The sequence below is a fragment of the Natrix helvetica genome (genome assembly GCF_964273705.1).
Source record: "Natrix helvetica genome assembly, chromosome: 5".
NCBI classification, from domain to species: domain Eukaryota; kingdom Metazoa; phylum Chordata; class Lepidosauria; order Squamata; family Natricidae; genus Natrix; species Natrix helvetica.
The window spans coordinates 150,069,092-150,090,463 of NC_138551.1; the positions used below are offsets into that span (position 1 = coordinate 150,069,092).

At 47.1% G+C, this 21,372-nt stretch overlaps 1 protein-coding gene across 2 annotated transcripts in view; it reads right to left on the reverse strand.

Annotated features, from left to right (window-relative positions):
- Positions 1 to 6,479, reverse strand: part of GNB1 (G protein subunit beta 1) — a 57,050-nt gene extending 50,571 nt beyond the window's left edge. Inside the window, exon 1 of one of the 2 annotated variants that reach the window (XM_081955043.1) lies at positions 5,895 to 6,479. The gene's annotated coding sequence lies outside the window, so the exon portion shown is untranslated. Of the gene's footprint in view, positions 1 to 3,555; positions 3,765 to 5,894 lie in introns of those variants that run through there. The other variant, XM_081955044.1, reaches the window with a different exon arrangement.
- Between the last annotated feature and the right edge of the window lie 14,893 nt (positions 6,480 to 21,372).

Genomic DNA, 21,372 nt, shown 5'->3' on the forward strand with positions numbered 1-21,372 from the left:
TTTCCTATCTCCTTCCTTTCTCCCTCTTTCCTTTTCCTTCCTTCCTCCCTTTCCCCTCTTTCCTTTCTCCTTCCTTCCTTTCCCCTCTCCATCCTTTCTCCCTCCCTTTCCCCTCTTTCCTTTTTCCTTCCTTCCTTCCTCCCTTTCCCCTCCATCCTTACTTTCTCCCTCCCTTTCCCCCTTTCCTTTCCCCTCTTACCTTCCTCCCTTCCTTTCCCCTCTTTCCTCTCTCCTCCCTCCCTCCCTTTCCCCTTTCCTATCTCCTTCCTTCCTCCTTCCCTTCCTTTCTCCTCCTTCCCTCATTTTCCCATCTTCCTTTCTCATTTTTTTCCCTTCCTTTTCTTTCTCTTCCTCTTCCTTTCTCCTTCGTTCCCTCCTTCCCTCTCTTCCTGTTGCCTACTGCCCTTCTATTTAGAATCCACTTGTAACAACCACTTCAGTAGTACCCACATAAAAACAACTCAACACCCAAAATATTAAAAGCCAGCCGCTCTGAAGTTGCTTCAAAATGTTCTCAAGATAATGGCTGTATGAAGCACATGCCTCTTTAATTCCCATTATCCCTTTTACTTCCTGGTGGAGTGGATAATATGGAGGATTCTGCCCACCCCTCCTTCCCCTGCAAAAATCATAACTCTGCTATCCCAGATTATCCATCCTTTTTTTTTCTCCCCGTCTCTCTCAGACCAGCATTAGCAGCACTCTGAAAACAACCCACAACGCCACACAGCTACATCTGGATATTAAAATTGAGAATATCAATTACCAATCCATTAAAGCAAAGCCAAAATCCATGGACAGTAAGAATTTAATCCTATTCAGGGACTGAAATCTGAGCCAATTGAAACAGACAGGCAAGGAAATCTACAGGGCTTTGGAGAAGAATGATTATTTGGCCAAAAAAAGTTCTCACAAGGCGAAACAGAGACAAAGAGAGACAGAGAGAGAAATGGGTGGGGGGTGGGTAGACATTATTAATGAAACCAATTGCATTACATGGATAGTAACTAAATCAGGCATTTCAAGAACAGGCAATTTTCAAAAACCCAACTTCTAGATCCGTCTAAAAGGTAGTCACAATCTCTTCCCCAGGCCCTGAGCTTGAAAAATCGTATTTCCCCCCCACCCCCCAAGTTTGCTATTCATGCAATGAGGAACTAACTTCCTGGTGTTTTACAAAGCTGGTTGCTGACTGTCAGCTGTCACTCCTTAAAGGGAAGGACTGCCTGCAGAATAAACACCACAGCCTATTTATTGTTCATTTAGTTCTCCCCACACACACACACCCAAAAAAAAACCTCAAATCTAATAAAAGGAGTTTTTAAATCAATGCTTCTCTCCTACTGATCCATAACATTTTAGAACCTACGGTAAAATATTTGGTTAACTGAACTTGAAAACGACTTATCTCGTTAAAAGCTGTGTTAACGCATGTCTAATCTGTTTCATATTTAAACAGATCAAACTACAATAAAATAAATATTCAACCGTATCTAAATTATTCCAGAAATGCTTAATTATTTTAAGCTTTAAAAAAAATAAATCCATTGCTTTTGTTTATATTGCTTCAATTGGATGAGTTTTGCCTTTGTTGACTGTTCAGTATTTTGGCTACAGCACTATTAAAAGTTCTGGATTTAGATTTACTAAACATTTGTCTTAATGAGTCTTCAGATATAGGCTGGGAATCCAACCCATACAATTGTAATAGTTGGATTTTTAAATTAAGACTATCAATTTCATTCCAACTGTCCTACTTCCAAAGTATTCAGGGCAGCAATATAAACCCAATCATCAGTTAAATGCAGAATACTTTGGAATAATCTTTTATTTAAACCTTGTTGTCGACACCTAAGTCCAATAATAGTAATTTGGGCTTTATTTTAAACACATAAGGCCCACTGAATTTAATGTTTTCCCAATAAAGCAACAGATCAAATATAATTCGGGGAAAGTGACCAAAACAAGATTTTTAGCTACCAAAATTTATTTTATGGAATAATTTCAGGTAAACTGCTGTTTACAGAAACATTACTGGCAGAGGAGAATTTTTTTTTTTTTACAGATGTACATTTGGTTTACACAAAACCAAGGTAGCATTTACAAAATAAATAAATTAGAACCTTTTTGTAATGGGATACTTAGGTCTAATCTTCCTACCATCCTTCATCCTTTGATCTATTATCCAGTCTGTAACAATTTTAGTCAACTACTCCGCCCAACCTATGGCTAATAGAAAACTGGGGAGAGAGGAGGGAGGGAGGAGGGAGGGAAACGAAAGTTTTTTTAAAAATAAAACATAACAAAACAAAACCAGAGCATTTGTCAATTCCCAATCAAAGCACTATCTGTCAATGATGGGGGAGGGAAATCAAAGTTAAAAGAAAACTCTCTCCAGCTGCGAGATTGAAAGCTTGGCAGAAAAGCAGCGAGATGCCGGGGAGTTGCAAAACGCAGAGAGAGGCTTCCTGCAAACGCCATCTTGTTGCAGTTGCCCAGTTCCAAGCACAAAACATCCATTCATTTCCAGAAAAGAAAAGAAAAGAAAAAAAATGGAGGAGAGGAAAAGAAAAGGAAAAAGAAAAATGGGCGAGGGTATGTAAAGCACACGCATCCTGACCTGCGGAGACCGAAACATTGTTCAATTCTTCCTCTCCAAAAATAAAAAGAAATCACAGAAAGGAGAGAACAAGCTAAGATGCAACTAGGTGGTTTATTTACAAGCTTGGGTAGGTCAGGAAAGCATCACAAAAAGGGTCAAAGCCCTGTTTTCGGGTTGCACACTCAAAAGACCCAGGAAAAAAAGGAGGAGGAGGAATTGGGGGTTCAATTAAGGGGGGGTTTCCTTCCCACCTCCGGATCCCGAAAAGCAGTCAGCCACCTGCTGGCTCCCATTTTTTTTAGGAAGGCTTTAAAATAAAAAAAAAATGGCAAAAGAAACACCTGCATGTCTAAAGCAGCGATGAGGCGATCCCAGGACTTCTCAATCTTTTTACATAAAGAGATGGTGGTGAAAAGATCACACACATTAAATTTTTAGCTAATTGTCAGAAATGACAAATGGGCAGCCTCGGCCAGGGCTGTAGATCATCCCCGTTTTCTCCTTGGCGTTTCTTTAATAAAGAAATCTGTTTTCCTTTCAGATTGACCGTTATTTTAAAACAATTGCAAAACTCCCAGCCTTTTTTTCTCCCCACCCCTCATTTTAAAAATGAGAGGTGGGTTTTTGGAGGTTTTTGTTTTAAAATCAGACCCTGCCACCCCTCCCAAAAGCCACCTTCCTGAATTTGCACTGCCACTTAAAAAAAACCAGAAAGGCCTTAAAAAACAACAACAACTATCCTTCCGTACCCCCTTAGCAACCACAAAGAGCTGAAACACTGATGGCAAAAAATAATAATAATAACAATTACACAACGCCTATCAAAACAGAGAAGCAGCAACTTTAAACAAGGATTAAAAAAAAAGACAGTTAAAATTGCACAATCAAGACAGCAACAAAAACACTGTTTCTCACCCCCTCTGCGCCCCCCCCAAAAAGCATTTTTTTCCTACCATGGGAAGAGAGGAAGCAGCAAAATTTCCATTATTTTTGTTCCTTCAGCCAAAACTTAAGAACCGTGCTCTGGTTTCAGTTCCTTTTCAAGCAATCAAATCTTCCACCATTATACCAAATGCACATAATACTCTGGAAAATCTCTTCCAAGCATCTCTTTTTTTCTCTGTGCTCCCCCCTCCCCTGTGGTTTGGCACCTCTTCCTTCCCACTTTTCCTGCCTTTTCAAAGGGCAGAAAAGACCCTCCCCTCTTTCCCTCCCCTCCTATCTCTGCCTACTCCCCTTTCCCTGATGCTCCGAAATGGGTGGGACGGTGATGATGGAGACAATGAAAAAAAGGGGGTGGCCTGGGCAGTGTGGATTTCTTGATTTCCCTATATCAGCAATCTGGGGGGGGAAGGTTGGTCTTCGTTTCCCCCCTCTCCCTAGACTGAAAGAAGGGATCCGAGAGGACCACAATTCTGAGATTTTACGGGGAGGAGAGAGAGCAAAATGGAGGGGAACCGGTTAGAGAAAGGATGTTCAAGGGTTGCTTCTGTGTTTGGGGGGAGGATTTGAAAAGGGGAAGAAAAGCAGAAGTAGCGGGAGGGGGAAAGAGAAAAATGGCCAAAGGGAGGGAAAGACATGGTGGCGGGCAGAGAAGAGGGGAAAAACAGGAAAGGGGGGGGGAGGAGAAGAGAAAGAAAGAACATTTTAGTCACCCAGGGAGGAAGGCTTTAAAAATAAAGGAACAGGGAATTAAAAATGACAGAAGACAATCTTTTGGGGTTGAAAGAGAGCAAAGGATAGGAAGGGGAGGTGGGCCTGAAGGAGAAGGGAGAGCCCCCCCCCCTTTTTAAAAATAAAATAAAATTAGGGGAGCATGATTTGGCTAAAATGAGAGGGGGGGGTGTTTGGCTGATGGATTTCCATAAGGAGACGCCCTCTCCAGAAAAAAAGGACAAGGCCGAAATTAATTATGGTGGGTAGTCCGGAGGGGGGAACAATTTGGGGTCTTTTGGGGGAGAGGGCAAAAGATGGGAGGAGGAAAAGGGGCCCCTAGTTATAGGTCTTGATCAGATCTAGGGGAGGCAATGATGAGATCTGGTGGGAGCACTTTAGTCCATATATTTAGTCCATGCTTTGATCCAGATAGATAAAATGATAGATTAGAAGACAGATAGATTAGAAGATAGATAGATAGATAGATAGATAGATAGATAGATAGATAGATAGATAATGATAGATAGATAGATAGATAGATAATGATAGATAGATAGATAGATAGATAGATAGATAGATAGATAGATAGATGATAGTGTCCTATATAATACACACACACACACACACACACATATATATTCCATGCTTTAGTCCATAGATTAGCATCTGATACATTAAATAGATCACAGATTATCAGCCTAGATACTAAAATGACCCAAGCATCGTTTTAGGAGTTTTTTGGCGGAGGAGTTGCTGCATTTTGGAAATAAAGAGGGAAAATAATTGATTAATTGAAACTGATCAATTGAAATTAATCGATCTTGCATTTCAATGTGAGAGAGCTTGGGGGGGAGGGGGGGAAAGAGAGGCGGATTGAACCAGAAGAAAAATAAATAACCCTGGATGATGATGATATTATTTATTTTATTCATTAAGCATGAAACTCAGTCAAATGAACATTTAAAAATGTGTCACAAATTTCATCATCATCATCATCATTATTATTATTATTACTATTATCTCTTTTATTCATTAAACATGAAACTGAGTCAACTGAATTATTATATTATAACATATCATATTATATAAATATAACATATTATATCATATATATCACATCATATATGTTGTATCATATATGATATTATATCATATTATATCATTGTAATTATTATTTTCCAGGAAGAAATGGGGAGGGGGGGTTTCAACAGAGATGCAGTGCCTGGGATTCAATAGGGGGAAAAGAGGGGGGGGGTTCTTGAGGTCCAAATTGGGGGGGATGGGAAAGGGAGGGGGGAGGGCAGAAGGAGAGGGGGCTTGAATTGGGGGGAGGAAGGAGGGGGGGACAAAATGGTCTAAGGTTTTTTGAGTCTGGCTGGGAGATTATTATGGGATTTCCGGGGGGGGATGCAAGGGGAGAGGAATGAATGGGGCCAAGGGCTTATTATGGGATGGGGGGAGGCAAACTGAGGGGGGGGAGAGGAGGAAAGACCCCTGCTTTGAGGGGAGGGGGGAAATGGGGGCCTGGGGGCGCTGCGCTGAGGAAAGAGAAGGGATATTATGGGATGGGGGGTTGCTATATAATGTCAACCTCCCACCCCCACCCCCCACGTACGTCCTCCCCCCCCAGTCTCACCTTCCTGGGCGGCCGCTGCTCTTCCTCCTCCTCTTCCTCCTTTCTCCTCAGGCGCCCCCGGGCGACCCCCGCCGGCCCGGCTGCCCGGCCGCGGGCGACCTTCTCCCGGCTCTCCCCGTCCGCCTCCGGGGCGACGTCGAAGCAGAAGAAGCCGAAGAGGGGGGGGGGTTGAAGGCGGCGAGGCGGCAGGCCGAGGAGGCCGCTGGCCCCGGCCGAGACCCCCGCCGGGGGAAAGAACGAGGGCGGCGGCCGCTGCAACCACCGCAACTACGGCGCGCGCGGGCGGGTGGGGTGGGGGGGGTAATAAGAGAGAGAGAGAGAAGAGAGACGACGACGGGAGCCCCGCTGAGGAGGAGAAGACGCTCGGGCGGGCACGTTCGGGGCGGGGGGCGTCCGTCCGGTCTGCCGGTCCGCGCGCGCAGTCCTCCTCACGGTCGTCGAGGTGGTGGTGGTGTGAGGAGGGCGGGGTGTGGGGGGGGGAGACGAGGAAGTCGGAAGAGCCGCGAGAGGGTTTGAGGGACGAGAAAATAAAAGAGAGAGAGAGAGAGAAAGGAGGCAGCAGCGGCGTCTCGCCTGGGCGCGGCAGGCAGGCAGGCAGGCAAACAGGCGGGCGGGGTGGGAGGAGGAGGAGTGGGGGGGGAGGGCGTTCCTGGCCTGGCGCGCAGGCGCAGGCCCCGCCCCTGCGGCCGCGGCCGGGAAACCCCGCCGGCGGCCCAATCGCTCGGGCCTCGGCTTTTTCTCCTCAGCCGACTCGACGCCCGGAGGGGACGCGAGTCGGTTCCCCAGCCTGAGGGACCGTGGGGGGGGGGGAGAAATAACAGATGCCGGTGGCCGATGTGGATTGGGAGCCGTCTTTGCCTAGGGCTTTTTGTGTGTGCTTGTGCTTTTAGAGAGACGTGTGTGCGCTGATATGCAGCTTACGCATGTATACATGTATGTAGGCATGGAAGCCATAAGCATGCGCATGTATGTGTCTGATACACGTCTAACGCACGGATAGTTTGCCTCCATTCACACATGCAGGGATGAAAAGGAGAGAGAGAAATAGATACAAGGTAAAAGAGATGCAGGTAGAAGATGGATGGATGGAGAGAGAGAGAAGAATTAGAAGGCAGGTGGGTAGATGATAGTTGGATGATAGACGATGGATGGATAATAGATAGGCAGAGAGAAATAGGCAGGCAGATAGAGATAGGCAAATAGATACAATAGATAGGCATAGGTAGATACAGACACATAGATAGGCAGAGAGAGAAAGACAGATGGACAGATAGATAGGCATAGATAGATACTGTAGATACAGATAGATAGATAGGCAGATACAGACAGACATGGATGGATGGATGGATAGATAGATAGATGATAGATACAGATAGGCAGGCAGGCAGATAGAGACATAGGTAGGTAGATAGATAGATGATAGATAGATAGATAGATGATAGATAGATAGATAGATAGATAGATAGATAGATAGATAGATAGATAGATAGATAGATAGATAGATGATAGGTAGATACAGACAGACAGATAGGTAAATAGGCAGATAGAGACAGGCAGATAGATAGGCATAGATAAATAAATACAGACAGATAGAGATAGGCAGGCAGACAGATACAGATAGGCATAGATAGATAGGCAGATAGACAGAGGCATAGGTGGATAGATACAGATAGGCATAGATACAGACAGATAGATAGATACAAATAGGCAGCAGGCAGACAGGTACAGATAGATAGGCATAGATCGATAGATAGGCAGATAGATAGGCACATAGAGACAGATAGATAGATACAAATAGGCAGGCAGGCAGGCAGATACAGACAGATAGATAGGCATAGATTGATTGATTGATTGATTGATTGATAGATGATAGATAGATTGATAGATAGATAGATGATAGATAGATAGATAGATAGATAGATAGATAGATAGATAGATAGATAGATAGATGATAGATAGATGATAGATAGATGATAGATAAGAATTAGATAGAAGGTAGGTGGGTAGATGATAGTTGGATGATAGACGATGGATGGATTGTGATTAGATAGGCAGAGACAGAAATAGGCAGGCAGATAGAGACAGACAGGGATATATAGATAGATACTGATAGGCAGATATATAGGCAGGCAGGGAGATAGAGTAGATAGATTAGAGAGAGAGAGACAAATACAGAGAAAGGCACAGAGAGAGACAGATATGAGATGGAGATAGATAATGCAGATGGATGGATAGAGGGAAAGAGGATGGATGGATGGAGGAAAACATTGATAATGAGAGAAATGGATAGGTGGGTGGATAGAGACAGAGGGATGGATGGATAGATGCAGGGGTAGAGGGATAAATGGAGAGTTGGATGGATGGAAAGAGATGGATCCCTGTGTAAATGGATGCCAATTTTACATTATATTATATTACATGTTAACACCCCAGCATGAAAGGTAGGATACAAGTCCCCAAAAGGAATAGCATATCTGTACTTTACATATAAATAAAACCGAATTTCCAATTTGCTTCTGGTTGTCTGTCCTCTTTCTTTCCTTTTTTGCCAGCATTGTGGACTTCTTAAGGAAGTTGGGTCTTCACACAACGTATCCAAAATATAGTTTAAGTCTCATCATTTGTGCCTCAAGCAAGAACTCCGAAATGGTTCGTTCTACGATCCACTTGTTTTGTTTGCATGGCCGTTTGTGATATTCTCAGGAATTTTCTCCCAACACCAGCGTTTAAAAGCATGAATACTATTTTTTTTAGCCACAGGCTGTTGATCTTCCATCTGAGTCTTCATCAGCTCCAGTCTTCCTTGGATGGTTGAAATCAGCCAACTGTGACCCTCTTACTCAAGCTCGGAGGTGTGAGAGTGTGTCGTTTAACAACAGAAGCAAAACTTGTACAGCTAGTCCTCAACAAGAGTCGGTTTAGTGAAGTTTGAAGTTACAGCAGCATTGAGGAAAGTGGCTTAGCACCATTTTTCACACTTAGGACATTTCAAGCATTCCCATGATCAAAATGTGGACACTTAGGAACTGACTCATAGTTATGACAATTCTAATGTCCCCCAGGTCATGTGTTCACTTTTTGCGACATTCTGACGAGCAAAGTTAATAATGGGGAAGCAAGATTCATGCAACCACTGAGTTGCTAACATAACTGCAGTGGTTCATGCAACAGCTCTTGTCAGGAAAGAGTAAAACGGGGCAACGTTTACTTAACAACTGTTTCGCTTAGCAGCAGAAACCTGGTGGTCATAAGTTGAGGGCTACCTGTATCTTTATGACGATGTGAGGGGGTCACCCTTTAGGGCAAAAATTCAGGACAAAATGAAATGAGAAAAGCGTAGCAAAAGTAAAGGCCACGAAGGAGCAGCGTTGCTTAAAAATAACAGCAAGCCCATTCGTTTGTAGAGAGGAAGAGGGAAAAGAGGAATTGGGAGAACAGAAAATGAAAATACTCAACACATTCTTTGCAGATGTTGAGTTAATTAGCTGGCTGTGAAGTGACTTTGGTTTCCCCATCGACTCTACTTGTCAGAAGGTCGCAAAAAGGGATCACGTGCAACCCCGTCATAAATACGAGTCAGTTGCCAGGCATCTCTGGATGTTGATCAGGTGACCATGGGGATACTTGCAACGGTCGTAAGAGTGAAGAAGGGTTGTCGGTCCCTTTTTTCTCAACGTCATCGTAACTTTGAACGGTCACTAAATGAAGCATTGTAAGTCGAGGACTACCTGTACCGTGGAACATGCAAATCACTCCTAATTTTTTTCTTTAAACCTTTTTTTGGGGAGGAGGAAGAGGAGGAAGGAGGAAGAAAAGGTCCCCGCTCAAACAGCATCGTCTCTGGAGCAACTGGGGGAATTTACAGTTTGCCGTCTCTCGCCGGCTGTACAATAGGGGAAATCGGAAGTGAGCAATCGGTGCGAATGGGAAGAGAACTCACAGGGCTCCCATCACGGGTTATGTGAGTTTGCCTTTTGAAAAAAAAAAACATACACCATAAAACTTGCGGGTGGGCGGGAATGAAATTAAAGGAACAATAAAACTAGGAGCATTTTTCACACTTACGACTTTACAGTGATTCCCTGAACAAAAAAGTTGTAAAACGGGGCAAAAAGTCATTTGATGAAGTCCTCGTTTACCGACATAAACTGTGGGCTCAATCGTGGTCAAAAAACCAGGCCCACCTGCACAAGAGTCACTCTTGGTTTGGTTTGGTTTGGCTTATTTGGATTTATATGCCGCCCTTCTCCAAAAGGACTCAGGGCGGCGTACAACATTAAAAACACACATCTCAAAAGTTAAAAAAAGATTAAATCCATTTCCAAAAAAAAAAAAAAAACCGATTTTTTTTAAAAAGAAACAATACATTTAAAATAAGTTTAAATTAAAATTAACATTAACAGGCCAGGCCGGCTTGCTGGAAAAGCCAACTTTTTAGGGCGCGTCGGAAGGACCGGAGGTCGGGGATTATGCGGAGCTCCGGGGGCAGCTCATTCCAGAGGGAAGGCGCTCCCACAGAGAAGGCTCTCTCCCTGGGGGTCACCAGCCGACACTGCCTGGCCGACGGCACCCTGAGGAGGCCAACTCTGTGGGATCGTACTGGACAGTGGGAGGCTACTGGTGGCAGTAGGTGGTCTCGCAGGTACCCTGGGCCTAAGCCATGGAGCGCTTTAAAGGTCATAATTAATACCTTGAATCGCACCCGGAAAACAACCGGCAACCAGTGCAGGCCGTCTAAAAGGGGTGTGACATGGGAGCACCTAGGTACCCCCATGACAACCCGCGCGGCCGCATTCTGGACCAGCTGAAGTCTCCGGGTGCTCTTCAAGGGCAGTCCCATGTAGAGAGCGTTGCAGTAGTCCAGGCGAGAAAGGACGAGGGCATGAGTGACTGTGCACAGAGCATCCCGATCCAGGAAGGGGCGCAACTGGCGTACCAGGCGAACCTGGTAAAAGGCCCCCCTGGTCACGGCCGTCAGGTGTTCTTCTAAACTAAGCCGCGTATCCAGGAGGACTCCCAGATTGCGAGCCTTCTCTGAGGGGGCTAAAATTTCTCCCCCTATCGTCAAAGATGGAACAAGATGCACAAATCGGGATGACGGGAACCACAGCCACTCAGTCTTGGAGGGATTGAGCTTGAGCCTGTTCCTCCCCATCCAGATCCGCACAGCCTCCAGGCATCGGGACATCACGTCGAGGGCATCGTTTGGGTGGTTTGGGGTAGAGATGAAAAATTGGGTATCATCAGCATATTGATGATACCGTACCCCAAAACCACGGATGATCTTCGCCCAGCGGTTTCATGTATATGTTGAACAGAAGGGGTGAGAGAACCGACCCCTGGGGCATCCCACAAGTGACGCACCTGGGGGTCGATCTCTGCCCTCCAGTCAACACAAACTGCGACCGATCCGACAGGTAGGAGGAGAACCACCGTAAAACGGTGCCCCCCACTCCCAACCCCCCGAGTCGTCGCAGTAGGATACCATGGTCGATGGTATTGAAAGCCACCAAGAGGTCTAATAGGACCAGGACAGAGGAACAGCCCCTGTCCCGAGCCCGCCAGAGATCATCGACCAACGCAACCAATGCCATCTCCGTGCTGTACCCGGGCCTGAAACCCGACTGAAACGGATCCAGGTAGACTCTATTAAGGAGACAGTAGGCAATACAAGAATGGTAATATTATAAGGTAAAGGTTTCCCTCGTACGTCTGTGCTAGTCGTTCCTGACTCTAAGGAGCGCTGCTCATCTCCCTTTCAAAGCTGAAGAGCCAGCGCTGCCCGAAGACGTCTCTGTGGTCATGTGGCCGGCATGACTCAACTCCGAAGCCGCACAGAACGCTGTTCCCTTCCCACCAAAGGTGGTTCCTATTTTTCTACTTGCATTTTTTACCTGCTTTCGAACTGCTAGGTCGGCAGAAGCTGGAACAAGTCACGGGAGCTCACTCCGTTAAGCGGCGCTAGGGATTGAAACCGCCGAACGGCCGACCTTTCTGATGTGTCTTAGAAACTGAGCCACCACATCCCTTGCGGGGTGGCATTAGGGGTGCCAAAGGAATTTTGTCACCCCCTCTTCCATAACGTTGCACAATGAAGCAGGCTACTGCTACCAAATATTTCTGACCCCGGAGTGATGCCCAAGTGCCCTGAAGTTCTGAATGGTTCAAAAGCTTTTGGGCATGCAATTTTTTTTCAGATGGAATCAATCTGCTTCATCTCGGCTTCCCTGATTCCTGCCGCGCCCTTCCGCCCTTAGCAAAGTGAGCACAGGTGCTGTTTTTCTCCCTCTCCAGCGGCCGTGTTCCTGCTATGCAAAATACGCTCCTTTCCTCACGTTGTTTCTCATATAAAATTGAATTAGTAAAGACTGAAATCAATGGGACATGCCAACACTTACCACGATGATGCCGGTTCTCACAATTCACACCGAGCATGGAAGGATTTGAAAACGGGGATCTGGGGTGCAGGAAATCTAGTTTGACTCTATGGCTGTGCCTTCCATCCCCAAAACCACAAACAAGATGGATTTTGATAGATCTTGCTCTGAATTTTCAATTCCAGCTTTTGCAATAGAGACCCCTGACTATTTTGGCCCGCCAGCGGAGTTGGCAGCTCAGAAATCAGGGTCGACTTGGGAGTAAAGCCACAGGTGGACGGTGAATGGCCCCTCCCATAGGAAATAAAAGAGGAGCGAAAGGGGAGGGGGCTTTTGCAGGAAACCATTCGTTCGTTCATTCGTTCGTTAGTTCATATCAGGAGTGGGAAGATCTGTCCCTGAATCTCAGAGACTCTGTGCCCAGTCTTTCCTTGCACAGCACCTCATTTGGAAAATATTTATATCGCAGCTTTCCAAGATAGATAAGGTCTGTGGTCCTAAATACTCCTTTGAAAGACTGTTTGCCAGGCCTTGGCTGAATGTGAAGGAGAGGAGTTCACATTCGTTTAATAAAAGGGGTTTTGTCGGGACCAGGACTCTGCTTCGTGGAGAACGCCAACCCTCGCGCTTTCCCCGTACGAAGCCCAGCGCCAATATGTGGATAATATCTTGTAAGCCTTCTGCTTTCTAAGCAATGTAGAACAAAGGTTCTACATTTAGGCAACAAAAACGAAATGCACAGGTACAGTATAGGTGGTACCTTGCTCAACAGTAGTAACTATGAAAGGGATCTTGGAGTCCTAGTGGACAACCATTTAAATATGAGCCAGCAGTGTGCAGCAGCTGCCAAAAAAGCCAACACAGTTCTAGGCTGCATCAACAGAGGGATAGAATCAAGATCACGTGAAGTGTTAATACCACTTTATAAGGCCTTGGTAAGGCCACACTTGGAATACTGCATTCAGTTCTGGTCGCCACGATATAAAAAAGATGTGGAGACTCTAGAAAGAGTGCAGAGAAGAGCAACAAAGAGGATTAGGGGACTGGAGACTAAAACACATGAAGAACGGTTGCAGGAACTGGGCATGTCTAGTCTAGTGAAGAGAAGGACCAGGGGAGACATGATAGCAGTCTTCCAATATCTCAGGGGTTGCCACAAAGAAGAGGGAGTCAAGCTATTCTCCAAGGCACCTGAGGACAGAACAAGAAGCAATGGGTGGAAACTAATCAAGGAGAGAAGCAACTTAGAACTGAGGAGAAACTTCCTGACAGTTAGAACAATTCATCAGCGGAACAGCTTGCCTCCAGAAGTTGTGAATGCCGCAACACTGGAAGTCTTTAAGAAGATGTTGGATAGCCATTTGTCTGGAATGGTATAGGGTTTCCTGCCTAGGCAGGGGGTTGGACTAGAAGACCTCCAAGGTCCCTTCCAACTCTACTATTGTATTGTATTATTGTATTGTATTATTGTATTGTATCAATCCTTCACAATTGCAAGATCTGCAAAGAAAAACCTTAGGAAACGGTTGCAGAGGTCACATATTCTTAGCCCTTGAGGTTTTCCTCTTTGGTTTTATTGACTGAATTCTTGTCAATATTCTGTTGTTGGAGAAGAGAGAGAGAAACCAGGAAGGAGTGAAAGGTTCAGGGCCTCTAGTTACATCCTTAAGTTCCTCCTTTTCCCCTTTCGGCTTGAGTATTTCGGCTGCAAACATGGAGGAGATTTTCAACACCTCTCGAAAATCAGATAGTTTTAGCCACAGCACCTCAATTTTCTTTTCTTCCTCCAAGGGCCATAAACAAGCATTTCTTCTCCTCCTCCTTCCCTCTTCTTCTTCTTCTTCTTACTGCTTCCCCTTCTCCTCCTCCTCCTCTTCTCCGTCTTCTTCTTTTCTTCCTCCTCCTCCTTTCTTCTTCTTACTGCTTCCCCTCCTCCTCCTCCTCATTTTCTTTGTCCTCCTCCTCCTCCTCCTCCTTTCTTCTTCATCCTCCTCCTTTCTTCTTACTGCTTCCCCTTCTCCTCCTCCTTTTATTTTCTTTGTCCTCCTCTTCCTCCTTTCTTCTTCTTCATCCTCCTTCTTCCTTCTTCTTACTGCTTCCCCTTCTCCTCCTCCTTTCTTTTTTCTTCGTCCTCCTCCTGTTTCCTCTTCTTCTTCATCCTCCTCCTCCTTCTTCTTCCTTCTTCTTCTTACTGCTTCCCCTTCTTCTCCTCCTCCTCCTCCTTTCTTTTCTTTTCTTCATCCTTCTCCTCCTCCTTCTCCTTCTTCCTCCTCCCCTCCTCTTCCTCCTCCTCTCCACCCCCCCTTCTTCTTCGTGTCCCGACTTTCACATATCAACCTGTGAAATCAACAAAATTATTTGAGTATAAGGGTGGAAAGGACGGATATTGTATTACCCATCACAAACCATGACCTACCTGCAGCAAAACATTCCATGTTTTTTTCTGGCTGTTTCGTTCCATCTTTCTCATACATATTCCCCCACCCACCCACCTCAAATTTTTCACATGCGCTACCTGCTGAGTTTGGTCTGCTGTTGACTTTTTTGACATTTTCCTCCCGACAGTCGCTTTTCATTGATGACTCCTCCCCTCCTCTTCCTCCTCCTCTTGCAAACTTGCTGACCCACTTTTATTTTCTGGGGTGACTTAGGACAGGCTGCTTCTGGGGGGCCAGAGCCATATACCAGTTATCAGCTGCCTTCAAAGTCAGACATCAGTGAGGCAGAAGAACAGCTGGAGCCTGTTCCCAGGGTGCGCATGCGCAGAGTGGCCAGGCGAAGAGAAGAGCTAAAGAAGAGGGGTCAACGTGGGAGTAAGGCCACAGGTGGATGGTGAATGGCTCCTCCCAGAAGAAATAATAGAGGAGCAAAAGGGGAGTGGAGTTTGCAGGAGAACATTAGTTCCCTTAATTGGTTCGTGATTCTCCGAAACTCCTTGCAAAGTTTTGCAGAGATCGGCCTGGCAGCTCTCCAAGCCAGAGAAGGTCTGTGACCGTAAATCCTCCCTCGAAAGACTTTGCTGGATGTGAAGGAGCAGAATTCACAGTCAATTAATAAAAGGTTTTTTTTTGTCGGGACCAGGAGTTTGCTTCAGGCTTTTGGGAAGCCTCAGTCAGAACATGTACATCCCAGTAAGCCAAAATTGCCATCTCTAACCCATCCGGGGCTTCCTTCCCTAAAACAATCTATGATTTAGGTCTTCTCTCTGTTCGCACATCGTTGGCAGCCAGAGCTAAAAAAAGCAACAAGCAACATTATAGCGTAGGTTGAGGCAGCAGCATAAATCTCTCTCTCTCTTTCTCTTTCCCTCTCTCTCTCCCTCTCCCTCTCTCTCTCTAGCTGATTTCTCTAGATGCTGGATTTACCCCCTGCTTTAATTGATCACCGGCTTACAAATAACAATCGATCCCTTCCAAACAGACAGAGGCCCTGCCTTAACGGTGGCCGAAATTGTCTCCATTTTTATTTTCTTTATTAAACGGGTTATACCACCGACCACGGAAATCTCTTGGCCGTTTACGCTAAAACATGGTCCTCACCCAAAGGGGCTTGTAGAAGTCTAAAATAAAGGAGAATATTTGCAGCTGGGGGTAGAAATGAGGTTGAAAATTGTTGGGGCTCTCTGAGCTTGGTTGTTTTCTTGCAAATGTTTCATTACTCGACTAGGTAACATTATCAGTGCTAGGAGGAGGAGAGGAGGAGAGGAAGAGGTGGAAGTGGACTGTGGGGTCCCTGGTGCTATCTGAGCTTGGTTGTTTTCTTGCAGACGTTTCATGACCCAACTAGGTAACATCATCAGTGCAAGGAGGAGGAGGAAGAGGAGAGGAAGAGGTGGAAGTGGACTGTGGGGTCCCTGGTGCTCTCTTGAGCTTGGTCGTTTTCTGGTTGATGTTTCTTTACCCAACTAGATAACATCATCAACACTAGGAGGAGGAGGAGGTGGAAGAGGAAGAGGAGGAGGAAGAAGAGGACTGTGGGGTCCCTGGTGCTCTCTTGAGCTTGGTCGTTTTCTGGTTTATGTTTCTTTACCCAATATCATCACCAGGAGGAGGAGGAAGAGGGGGAGGAAGACTGGGGTTTTCTTGTTCAATCAATCATCAATCAATTTAAATTTATTAGCCGCTCCCTTTCCGAATAGGACTCGGGGCGGCGTACAATGGAGTAAAAAACATATAACATTTACATAAACCCATGACATACATAAATACAAAGACACACATGTACGGAGGAGGTTAACAGATACAATACATAGACAATTAAAAACCATTAAAATACCCTAATTATAAAACCCCATGTACAATCCAAATTCAAAATGTTAAAAACAGACAGTCAGGAGGGGTACGAAAAAATTACGGTTGAGCCAGGCCAGATAGTTGAAAGAGGTGGGTCTTCAGTTGTACACGGAAGGAGCGGAGATCGGAAGTAATCCTGATGTCACGGGGGAGGTCATTCCACAGGGCTGGGCCCATCACAGAGAAGGCTCTGCTCCTGGGTGTCGCCCCCCGGCACTGTTTGGCGGACGGCACCCGGAGAAGTCCCTCTCTGTGAGAGCGGATTGGTCGTAGGGATGTGTGGGGCAGGATGCGATCCTGCATGTAACTAGGCCCTGTGCCATGAAGCGCTTTAAAGATCATAATCAAGACCTTGAAACGCACTCGGTAGACCACAGGAAGCCAGTGCAGCTCGCGCAGGAGAGGTGTTACAGGGGAGAATCTAGTCCTCCCCATAATCACCCGCGCGGCCGCGTTCTGGACCAACTGTAGTCTCCGAGTGCATCTCAAGGGAAGCCCCATGTAGAGAGCATTGCAGTAGTCCAGGCGAGACGTCACCAGCGCATGGGTGACTGTGCGTAGGGCATCCCGGTCCAATAAGGGGCGCAATTGGCGCATCAGGCGAACCTGATGGAACGCCCCCCTTGCCACGGCTGTTACATGGTCATCCATGGACAGCCGGGCATCCAGGAGGACGCCCAAATTGCGCACCTGTTCCATAGGGGCTAATTGCACGCCCCCAATGGCCAGAGATGGAAGCACCTGGTTGAACCGGGGCGCCGGAAGCCACAGCCACTCCGTCTTGGAAGGGTTGAGTTTCAGTCGGTTGCCATCCATCCAGATCCGTACGGCCTCCAAACACCGGGACATCACTTCGATGGCCTCATTGGGGTGGTTCGGGGTGGAGATGTATAGCTGAGTGTCATCAGCATACAGATGATATCCCACCCCAAAGCCACGGATGATCTCGCCCAGCGGTTTCATGTATGTGTTGAACAGGAGAGGCGAGAGTACCGAACCCTGTGGCACTCCACATGTGAGAGGCCTCCGGGTCGATCTCTGCTCCCCTGCCAACACACGTTGCGTCCGGTCAGTGAGGTAGGAGCCAAACCACCGTAAAACGGTGCCCCTGACTCCCAGCCCCTCCAGCCGGTGCAACAGGATACCATGGTCGATGGTATCGAAAGCCGCCGAGAGGTCTAATAGGACCAGGATAGAGGAACAACCCCTATCTCTGGCCCGCCAGAGATCATCCACCAATGCGACCAAGGCCGTCTCCGTGCTGTGCCCGGGTCGGAAGCCGGACTGGCGCGGGTCTAGATAATCATTTTCCTCCAGGTGGCGTGGGAACTGCTGTACCACCACACTCTCTACAACCTTCGCTAGAAAAGGAAGGTTGGAGACTGGACGGTAATTGACTAGGTCCGTCGGGTCCAGGGAAGGCTTCTTGAGCAGGGGTCTCACCACCGCCTCTTTCAAGGCGGCTGGTAGAGACCCCTCACCCAACGAAGTGTTCACTAGGACCAGGAGCCAGTCACGTGTAACCTCCCAGGATGCCAGTACAAGCCAGGAGGGACACGGGTCCAATAAACATGTGGTGGGTCGCAGACGTCCACGCAACCTGTCCAAATCCTCGATGGCAACCGAATCAAACTCCTCCCAAAGCGGACCCTCAAGACTCGCCACGGGCGTCTCTACTGAACCACTGAAGGGGGCCCATCCCATCCGGATTTGAGCGACTTTGTCATGTAGATATTTCCCAAACTCCTCTGCTCGACCCTGTAAAGGGGCTTCCCGCGGCCTCTCAAACAAGAGGGAGCGAGTCACCCGAAACAAGGCGGCAGGGCGGTTATCTGCAGACGCAATAAGGGCGGCGCAATGTTGACGTTTGGCCGCTCTTAATGCCACAAGGTACGTCCTCAAATAGGCTCGTGCCTGTGCTCGGTCAGATTCGGAACGAGAGGATCTCCAACGACTCTCTAGGCGTCTCCTTTGGCGTTTCATCACCCTTAGCTCCTCGGTAAACCAGGGAGCCAGGGTGGTTTGTCGCCGCAGGAGAGGCCGCAAAGGCGCCACCCGGTCCAGGGCCCCGGTAGTCGCACTATTCCATGCGTCTACCAGGTCCTCCACTCGGGGGCGGGTCAAATCCACAGGAGGTGGCCCAAGCTCCGTCTGGAACCTATCTGGTTCCATCAGGCGCTTGGGGCGGAACCATCTAATACCTTCCAGTTCCGCCTCCTCGCGGTGTGGGGTAGCACCAGGGAAGTCCAGCCGGAGAAGATAGTGATCCGACCATGACAGGGGAGTAATGGCTAAGTCCCCTATTCCCTGATCACTCATCCACCGGCCTGAGACAAAAACAAGGTCCAGCGTGTGACCTCCCTCGTGAGTAGGGCCCTGAATTAACTGGGTCAGGTCCATGGCTGTCATGGAAGCCATGAACTCCCGAACCCCCTCAGACGCTTCTCCCATCGACGGCAGATTGAAATCCCCCATCACTATAAGGTTGGGGGTCTCAACCGCCACCGATGAGATCAGCTCAAGGAGTTCAGGCAGGGCCGCTGACGTATAGCGAGGAGCCAGGTATACTATCAGCAGGCCCAACTGCCTCCCTGGGCCCCATCTCACGACAAGGGACTCACACCCGGATGTCTGTGGCACGGTGAACTCTCTCGGCTCAAGGTCTTCCCGAATAATCACTGCTACCCCGCCGCCCCTCCCCTGGGCCCGAGGCTGATGAAATGCTCGATAACCAATTATACCCAACTAGATAACATCATCAATGCTAGTAGGAGAAGGAGGAAGAGGAAGAGGAGGAGGAAGAGGAGGACTCTGGGGTCCCTGGTGCTCTCTTGAGCTTGGTCGTTTTCTTGTTGATGTTTCTTTACCCAACTAGATAACATCATCAGTGCTAGGAGGAAGAGGAAGAGGAGGAGGAAGAGGAGGAGGAGGAGGAGGAAGAGGAGAGGAGGAGGAAGAGGAGGAGAGGAGGAGGAGGAGAAGGAAGAGGAAGAGGAGGAGGAAGAGGAGGAGAGGAGGAGAAGGAAGAGGAAGAGGAGGAGGAAGAGGAGGAGAGGAGGAGGAGAAGGAAGAGGAGAGGAGGAGGAAGAGGTGGAAGTGGACCGTGGGGTCCCTGGTGCTCTCTGAGCTTGGTTGTTTTCTTGCAGACGTTTCATTGCCCAAACTAAGTAACATCATCAGTGCTAACGTCGGAGTCCTTTGAGAATCTAATTCCACCCCCTATTGACAGGGGAGAAGTGTTTGGCTAGAGACCCTCCCAAAACACCTGTTGTTCCAGAAATTGGATGTTTCCACGCAACCACACGCCAGAGCCACACGTGTGCATTTCCCCTAAGGTGCCGATGTCCCGGAAGCCCAGCCAGACGCGTGTAAACAGTTTCATAACACGGCATGCCCTTCAGCCGAAAAAGTTTGCGCTCCCTCGCCGTGAGATTCGTTAAAAGGGGACCTTATTAAAAGAAGGACGAAGAGAGCAGCATTCTTAAACTTTGGAAGAGGGATGGCGTGGCAGTTCTCGGTTTAATGGTTTTACAAAGGGATTAAGGGCACGCCTCGACTTAAAACCACTCGCTTAGCGACCGTGTGAACTTACAACAGCAAAGGGGGGAAAAAATAACTTGGCGGACAAAGTTCACCCTTACGACCGTTCGCATCCCCTCCTTCCCGCAACCAAAATCTGGGTCTTTGGCAGCTAATCTTCATTTACGGAGTTCTTGAATTGGGGGCCCAAATCCACTTAACCACTGCCTTCCTTAGCAATGGGAACTTTGGGCTGGATTTCCTGTCGTAATTTGAGGACTGCCTTTACTAGCTTACTGCCAAAGCGTTGAACCAGAAGAAATAAACGATTTTATTCTGGCTAAGAAATTAGTCACATACTCAGCAGTTTTCAAGAGAGGTTATTTGAAAAGCTTTCTTTTAAAACCAGAAGACGCAATTTCCTCCCCCTGCTTCTAAAAAAGCCCGTGTTTTCCCCCACCTTCCTCTAGGAAATCAGCTATTCTGCTGATAGTCTGCAATTGCCATAAAGACAGAAAGTCTTACCGATCTAAAATAAAACGTTTTTGGGGGGTTTGTTTGTTTTTAAAAATGAGAGGCGCCTTCGACTTTCCTTTAGCAATCTTCTTGAAATCTCTTGCTGATGCATTTCCTTCCTCGTCTCATTTCTTGCTCAAGGAGAATAATTTTACCTTTCTGACAAAATCAGCTCGCTTGACTGAATTAAGCACTTCCTTCTCCCGGCGATTTTAATTCCAGAAATGCACAACACCCCAGCTCAGGTGGCCGCCTTGCCTACAACTACATTTAATCCCTATTTACTCCCTTCTTTTTTCGGGGAATGGGTGGCTTACCCAGTCCCCCCCAAAAGAAGGGAGTAAATAGGGAATAAATTTAGGCTTTCCCCCAAGTGGGGGTCGGGTGCGGGGGTTGGACTAGATGATCTGCAAGGTCCCTTCCAACTATGTTAATCTGAAGAACCCGAGTTCTGGGATTTCCTGATTGCATTATAGTGCTTCTCTCTTTCAGACTCGGCTGTGCATTTTGGCCAAAATTAAATCGGCTTCCATCAAACCTGAGCAGAAGGTTTGTGAAGGAGAAAGCACTGCAGAATTTCTTGGGCCTTTTTTAAAGCGCTGGCGTCATGTTATTTATTATTTATCGTGCCTTAGCAGCGGGAATATGCTCAAAGGGCCTGGGGTGAGCTATTCTCTCTCTCTCTTTATTTCATTTTATTTATTTATTTTGTTTCCTTTTGCAGAGTGGGTGGTGGAGAGGCAGAAAACTCTCTCTCTCTCTCTCTCTCTCTCT